General features: G+C 34.2%; 1 long non-coding RNA gene across 1 annotated transcript; it reads right to left on the reverse strand.

Annotated features, from left to right (window-relative positions):
- Positions 1-1064: 1064 nt before the first annotated feature.
- Positions 1065-8026, reverse strand: LOC126724082 (uncharacterized). Its single transcript, XR_007654601.1, has 2 exons — positions 7202-8026; positions 1065-6497 (listed from the first exon to the last, which is right to left on the reverse strand). It is a non-coding gene; the product is annotated as an uncharacterized LOC126724082 (long non-coding RNA).
- Between the last annotated feature and the right edge of the window lie 398 nt (positions 8027-8424).

Raw genomic sequence — 8424 nt, forward strand, 5'->3', positions numbered from 1 at the left:
GGGCTAGCTCACCAAGTTTTCAGTCCACTATACCCTTTCCGTATCTCTTACTCTCTGGGCTAAACAGTCACAAACATAGCACATATAAGACTCAATAGCTATGCAAGCCCATCAATCATGACTTCCTTAATTTATTTTTTCTTTTAAACCAACTTCAAAATTCCATACATTATTGAGATATATGTCAATGGTTCTATAAAGCAGTATTGGTGTTATTCAACCTTCCATCCATAACAAAATTTGACTATTAATTCAGAAGTTTTGGGTCTACCTGGAAGATTGTCTAGTTAAATAATAGGGATAGTTACTAGTGTCTCTTTCACCAGCTTGGGGTAACAACGTTGCTAGTGAGATTCTATTGAATATCTTAATTATTAGTTGATAAGAATTCATAGCAAACCCAAATTTAATTGGGATTAAGGCTTAGTTGAGTTGATTTAAATATTAAGTAAAAGCAATTAAGATGTAATAGTTAAGGTTTTAAAATTTTTAGTTTGGGAGACAAACAATATAACATGGTTTTCAATGCATCAACAAAGGAGAATAAGGTACAAAGATGAAAATTGTAACCTTGTCCAACGAAATGGAAAGAGAGAGCAATCAGTAATGAAGATAACAATTATTTATATTAAGATAGCCTACACAAAAGCTTTTGAGGAGATTCCTCAAATTTTTTATTTCTGCAGTCATCAAACAAGTTTTCCGCTGAAGTTTCATTGTCCATGTTGTCTTGTTGTTCTAATATATCTTTTAGATTATCATGTTACCTATCAAGCAATCAACTAAACAACCATTTTCATCCATTTTCTACAATGTCAGACCTACTTCATCTACTAGTTAGCTAGTCCTACTCCACTTCATAAGGTAGAGAATAGTTACCTGTAGTTTCAAGTTTCCTAGCGCTTTGCACATTCTATCTACAAGGATATTATAGATTAAAATATTGAGATCTAACTTAATATTTTCCAATTTTTGAAATGAGTAACCTCACTGTTTACATTGGAACACAAGCATGCAATATTTGGAATAAATATACCACACAAGTACACTACACTTGTCTTGCATTTCTTGAGAGAGACTAATTTTCTCATTAATTCTTTGTCTTACAATATCCATTGATGAACACATCATAAAACTTGAAAAATAAGAGATGAACACTTTTATAATTTTACAATTTTACAAACAATTATCATCAACTAGCATCATAATTTCTTCTATGTAGATCCATCCATTCTCATTCTTCTTTTTGTCAGCTTGCTTCCAAATCTTTTTTTTTTTTTTTTTGTTGGCTTCCAAATTCTTTTTCAAGGAAAGACATAATCCAATAGTTGTTTTTCTTGGTTTCCAAATTCTTTTTCAAGGAAAAACATAATCCAATAGTTGTTTTTCTTGGCTTCAAAATTCTCTTTCTTAGATTCCAAATCCAAGCCTTTTTAACTTTTTGAGTCAGCCCTTACATAAACTGTCAATGATAATATTGCATACCAAAGCATAACTTCAACCATCTACCATTTTCCACAACTTATGATAATAGGCCAACATGATTTTTACTAAGCAAGAAAGCAACAATTGGTCAATTTCAATTGGCTTATCTTCTTTGAAATCTAATATAAGCCATCTTCATCAGCCTGCTCCTGATCTAGAGCATCCTACATCTCCCAATCCCATTGATCCTTTTCCTGAGAATGATGCTACGACTACTCCTCAGTCATCTCCCCGCAAAACCCTTACTTCAGGCCTTGCGTGCTTTTCAAGATGAGATAAAAAGATGCATGCATGCTTCTCATGATGAGATGCCTCAGGATATATGGACAGACATATGCATGTTTTTCAGGATGAGATGCGTCAACAGATTAGATTCAAATCCTTATACAAAGTAATCACGGTCGAATAATACTTTATTGTTGCAATTGCAAAATATAAACTAATGAAATCTATAATTGCAGACAAAAGATTCATATGAAGCAGTTTATCAAACGGATCTAAACCATGATCAAAGTCTCTGCATCGAATTCTCACATAATTCATGAACTGATCTGGGTTTTCGAAATTATAACTACTAGCAATAGCAAAAGTTGCACAAGTAGTACTAACAGAACAAGTACGAACATGAAATGAAACCCTCACACAAAAGGGGAGAGAACAAGTTGGAACATACACTGATCTGGCGGGTAAAGATGTACACACATTTCTCCACATCTTAGGCTGCCGCCGCTTCCTTTCTCTCAACAAAAATTAAAGGGTAAATTTCACTAACTAGCCCTGAGGTTTGGACAAATACCACGGAGGTCCAGAAGATTACAAAACTGACCATTTCAGTCCTTAAGTCCAAACGGACTCTAACACCGTTAACCTCAGTCCTCTCATCCCTTTCTCTTTGCTCTCTCTTCTTCACGCCAGAAACTCTCTCGGTGTCAAGCTCAAGCTAGCCATAAGGTTTCAAACTCAACAAATGACCAATAAGACAATCAAACACAGATCAACCCAAACAAACAATCATCCAACATCAAACCTCAAACATACCCAGATCAAACACATTTCAAAACAAAACCAAGACCCATAACAAAACCAAAACCAAACCCAAACAAACCCAAATCAACAATTTTTTTTAAAAACCCATACCCATAACGGCGAGCTCTGCCAGATTGGGATCTTGCAATCGCCGGCCACCTCCCATCGCGACCCACAAAGCCTTTGCTCAAACCAAAGCAAACCCACCTCGCCGATCCAAACCAAAATCACAAACCACCACCGCCAACCCACAACCGATCCAAACCAAAATCACAAACCTCTACCGCCGACCCACACCAAAACCCACGAACCACTGCTAAACACCGATCCACACCGAAACTCACCAAAACTGCTTACCCACACCACCACACCGTCGCAAAGACCACGATAGAGAGAAGAAAGGAACGTGAGAGTCAAAGAGAGGTTTGAGAGTGGAAAGGATGAGGGAGTCAGAGAGAGTGACGAGAAGAAAAGCTGAGAAGAAAGAGAATCAGAAGAAATAAGGGACCCGTGTGAGGGTGAGAGAGAGAAACCAAAAATAAATAGCGGCTTTGGTATTTGTACAAAGCTCAGTAGTAGTTAATGAAATTTACCCAAAATTAAAAAAATACTTTAACCTAAAAGTGAAACTAGTCATATTCCACTGACTAAGAACGAAGGCTGCCAAAAATGTACAGTTTTGGAGTGTTATTTTGCCTTTTCAATCATGAATAGTTACAAAGGATTATGGGCTTCAATAGTGTTTGCTAGCGATTTTTCATATTCTATTTGGGTTTTCTTTGGGGAAATGTTTTTCAATTCTGTTCCATTTGTTTAAATTTTTGGGTATTTATTTAATATTTCCAATTTTATTAGTCTTCTTTGTGTGTTGTGTGTTTTAGATTAATGGTTCTTTTTGTTTGTTGTTTTTTCGGTCACTGTGTAATGCCTGTGTGATTAGGGACAGAAAGAGGAGGAATTCTATGTGGGTTTGAGTCATGTATCATGTAGGAAAAAAAATATAGATCAAATGCTCGTGCTACTGCCACTACCACCAAATCCAATTCCAATGCCACAACCACCCACACTGCTAAAGCTGTTGGCAATGGTGGCAGAAATCTGAGAGAGTCTTTTAAAAAAAAAATTAATGGCTTTGGAAAATGATTTCTTGTTGCAAATGTTACCATCAGTGATGAAGAAAAAACAGAGGTGCCAGAGGAGGAGGAAGTTGAAGGAGGAGGAACAAGCTGCTGTGTGTTTGATGGCACTGTCCTGTGGTTCTGTTTTGCCTAAAGGCGTAAACGCACAACAAAATGTTGATAAGATAGAGAAGACCCTTCTAATATACCTTTTAATAAATTACCAGTAACCATTTACCAGTAACCCCAACCAACAAGTATACCTTTTAATATTGTCCTTTTAGCTTACTTTTTTTTTACTTTTTCTTTGATTAAATGAAATGAAATGGAAATACCCTTGTGGTGTATGTTATTTGGGTTTTTCAAAGATAGAAAAGAAAGAAGGGAATGGTCAAGGAAATTGAGAAATAATTGATAAAATGACATTCCTGTTTTTGGTGACATTTCCTAGTATATTGTGCATATACTTGGCATTAATGATATATCATCTTTTTTGGTTGTATGTGCCGTTTTTTCTGGTTTGTGATATGCTGTTTGTAGAAATTGTTGGATGACTTTATAATAGGGAGCTGTCTGCGAGAATTGTCATAGTACGATCCATCCTAAGCAATTGAGGTGTCCCAAAACATGCGCTCAAAGAGCTGCTTAAAGGACGTTAGATTTGCTTCAAGAATTTTTAATTGTTAACATGCTGACATGATTCTTTTGTCACTTTAATTTGGGTTTATTATTAATGTTATTTTTATAATGTACTATTAATTACATTGAAAAATGTTGAGTTCCTATATTTATTGAGCCCAAAAATAAAATAACATGATTACTGAAAATGCTATAGCAAGTTGGTTTTAAGTCAACGTTATGACACTGCGCACCCTTGGTGCGGTAGTTACTCCACTATTATAAATACTTGTGAGATGTGGAAGGCAAGAGCCGGGGTTCAAGTTTCTAAGAGAGAGCTCCACAAACATAAAAACTTAAATTAGGTTAGAATAAAAATTCTATCTTGTAAAAAAAAAAAAAAAAAAAAGTCAACTCTATGAGAAATTATTATGTCTACTAGGAGGACTGCTAATGTGGTCTTCCCAACCAATAAGACTATTTCATCTATGCAAATGTGTGAATGGGCTTCCTAATTAGTACAAGAAATAAAAAAATAAAAAATTACCAAGTAATGTCACATTTGCATATATAACATCATTTTATTAGTTAGGAAGTCAAGAAGGACCACATTAGTAGTTCTCTTTGTGGACCTAATAATTTTTTCAATGCTACAGGGCATGAGGTCTAAGGGGCAATTATATAGGTCAATCTTAGTGTTATAGTCCTCTATTTTATGAACTAAGATGAAGGTGAAGACCTGGATCTCTCTCAGTTTCAAATGAATCAAATCTAGTTGTTTCTCTTGGTTCTCAAGACCCACTTTTGAAATTGCAAATGATTTTATTTGTCAGGTGATAGCACAAGATGTGAAGTTAGTTATGTTTGATATAAAAAAAATTAGGAACTCAAACCTCTTGAATCAAAAAAATTTGGAACCAATCTATTTTTAGGAACTTTATTTATTAACCTCTAGACTCTAGACAGGCTATGGAGATGCAATATAATAGAAAATTCTTTTTTTCTTTTTTTTAGTAATGTATGCTCATCCCTAAAGGAGTTACTTTGTCTCCTAAGATTTATAAGGTGTAGCCCATTCCTAGCCAAAGATCTAGAGCCCAAGCTTCTGGATATTGAACTTTCAGGCCTAGTTCAAGCTTGGCTAGGAGGGGTACTAAACAACACACTGAGCATATCACTATTTGAAGGATGGTAGGAGTTTGGGAAAGTGGACATTTGTGTTAAGATATTACAAATTAAGGGTGGCCACTCTAATACTTGGGCTAGCTCACCAAGTTTTCAGTCCACTTTACCCCTTCCATATCTCTTACTCTCTGGGCTAAACAGTCACAAACATAGCACATATAAGACTCAATAACTATGCAAGCCCATCAATCATGACTTCGTTTATTTTTTCTTTTAAACCAACTTCAAAATTCCATACATTATTGAGATATATGTCAATGGTTCTATAAAGCAGCATTAATGTCTCTTTCACCAGCTTGGGGTAACAACATAGCAAGTGAGATTCTATTGAATATCTTAATTATTAGTTGATAAGAATTCATAGCCAACCCAAATTTAATTGGGATTAAGGCTTAGTTGAGTTGATTTAAATATTAAGTAAAAGCAATTAAGATGTAATAGTTAAGGTTTTAAAAATTTTAGTTTGGGAGACAAACAATATAACATGGTTTTCAATACATCAACAAAGGAGAGTAAGGTACAAAGATGAAAATTGTAACCTTGTCCAACGAAATGGAAAGAGAGAGCAATCAGTAATGAAGATAACAATTATTTATATTAAGATAGCCTACACAAAAGCTTTTGAGGAGATTCCTCAAATTTTTTATTTCCAAAGTCATCAAACAAGTTTTCAGCTGAAGTTTCATTGTCCATGTTGTCTTGTTGTTCTAATATATCTTTTAGATTATCAAGTTACCTATCAAGCAATCAACTAAGCAACCATTGTCATCCATTTTCTACAATGTCGGACCTACTTCATTTACTATTCAGCTAGTTCTACTCCACTTCATAAGGTAGAGAATAGTTATTTGTAGTTTCAAGTTTCCTAGCGCTTTGCATATTCTATCTACAGGGATATTATAGATTAAAATATTGAGATCCAACTTAACATTTTCCAATTTTTGAAATGAGTAACCTCACCATGTACATTGGAACACAAGCATGCAATATTTGGAATAAATATACCACACAAGTACACCTCACTTGTCTTGCATTTCTTGAGAGAGACTAATTTTCTCATTAATTCTGTCTTACAATATCCATTGATGAACACATCATAATACTTTTATAACTCAAACTAAATATTTTTATTACAATTTTACAAACAATTATTATCAACTAGCATCATAATTTCTTCTATGCGGATCCATCCATTCTCATTCTTTTCTTCTTTTTATGAGCTTGCTTCCAATTTTTTTTTTTCTTGGCTTCCAAATTCTTTTTCAAAAAAAGACATAATACAATAGTTGTTTTTCTTGGCTTCCAAATCCTTTTCTTGATTCCAAATCCAAATCTTTTCAACTTTTTGAGACTGACCTTACATAAACTGTCAATGATCTACAACTTATGATAATAGGCCGACATGATTTTTACGGTCAATTTCAAATACGGTCAATTTCAAATGGCAGAAGCAGTTAATCAACACATTTGAACGTGACAAGTTAAAGACAACATTTTAGATTCAAATCTTTATACAAAGTAATCACGGTCGAATAGTACTTTATTGTTGCAATTACAAAATATAAACTAATAAAATCTATAATTGCAGACAAAAGGTTCATATGAAGCAGTTTATCAAACAGATCTAAACCATGATCAAAGTCTCTGTATCGAATTCTCACATAAGTCATGAACTAATCTGGGTTTTCGAAATTATAACTACTAGCAATAGCAATAGTTGCACAAGTAGTGCTAACAGAACAAGTACGAACATGAAATAAAAGCCTTACACAAAAGGGGAGAGAACAAGTTAGAACACACACAGATCGGGTGGGTAAAGATGCACACGCATTTCTCCACATCATAGGCTGCCGCCGCTTCCTCTCTCAACAAAAATTATATAAACCTTAAACCTAAAATGCTGCTTATATAATGGAATATGGACTCATTTTCCTTCATGGGCTCAAAAACAGGCCCAAGCTTAGAAACGTGAGTCAATGTGTGTGTACCTATAGCACGGGACCCACACATTGTGAGCACCCTTGCCTTCTTCACCGCAAATGTGGCAAGTGAACGTGAGTCACAAATAAAATAAAATCCAATTTAGAGAAAAAGAAAAACGTGACTCAATGCAAAGGGCTGGCAAGCTGAAACAAAGAAAGATATAGGCGTGAGAAACTGAGAATTGCTGCCTTTTCAGTTTTGTAGCATTTTTTTTTTATTGCTCAATTTTGATGTGAAACACCAATGTTTTTAATTTAAAACAAGATTGAAGGCTTCTTTTGGGTGGGATCAAACGTTTACAAAGGAGGATTGTGTACAGAATTTGGGTGTGAGTGAGAGCAGCACTTGCACATTAGGTGTTTGATTTTGTGTCTAATAAAAGTAAGTAAAGAAGTTTGGATTTTGAATGAAAACTGGATTTGGGCCTGTTTGTTTAAGAGGCATGGACGTGGCCTAGGAGGAGACAAAAAAATTTATGGTTGTGGTAAAAAACTGTAATGACTGATTATGAAATCCTCTCTTCTAAAGATATGACAATACAATTTGTAATAACTTCCTTTGGCTAAGGATATAAATTATTGCTTTTTTATTATGCAATCTCAAAAGTGGACGGCAATGTTAAACTTAAAACTATTGAGTTAGAGATGAGTTTTTTAATTGTTTTTTTTTTCTTTAAACAAATAAAAAAAATTCTGATTTTTTTATTTAAAGGAAATAAATGGAAAAAGTTAGGAATAAATAATAAGAATGTTTTCGCCACAAAAGTTCGAACCATGTCTCTTCTCCCAATTCTTGAGACTAAAAAAGTATAATTTGTTTTACTTTGTTCCGCTTATGTCAATTCTTAATTTCTTATAATTCATTAAAAAGTATCTAACCCAAATCTAAGTTTTCCTTTGTTCTGTATATCAAATAGAAAGTGCAACTAAGTTTGCTTTTTTATGCAACCTTTTACTTAGGTAAAGTCAGTTAGTACAGCTCAAAACAACAAAGCCAATCCAACAAAATT

This window comes from Quercus robur, chromosome 4, assembly GCF_932294415.1.
Source record: "Quercus robur chromosome 4, dhQueRobu3.1, whole genome shotgun sequence".
Taxonomy (NCBI): domain Eukaryota; kingdom Viridiplantae; phylum Streptophyta; class Magnoliopsida; order Fagales; family Fagaceae; genus Quercus; species Quercus robur.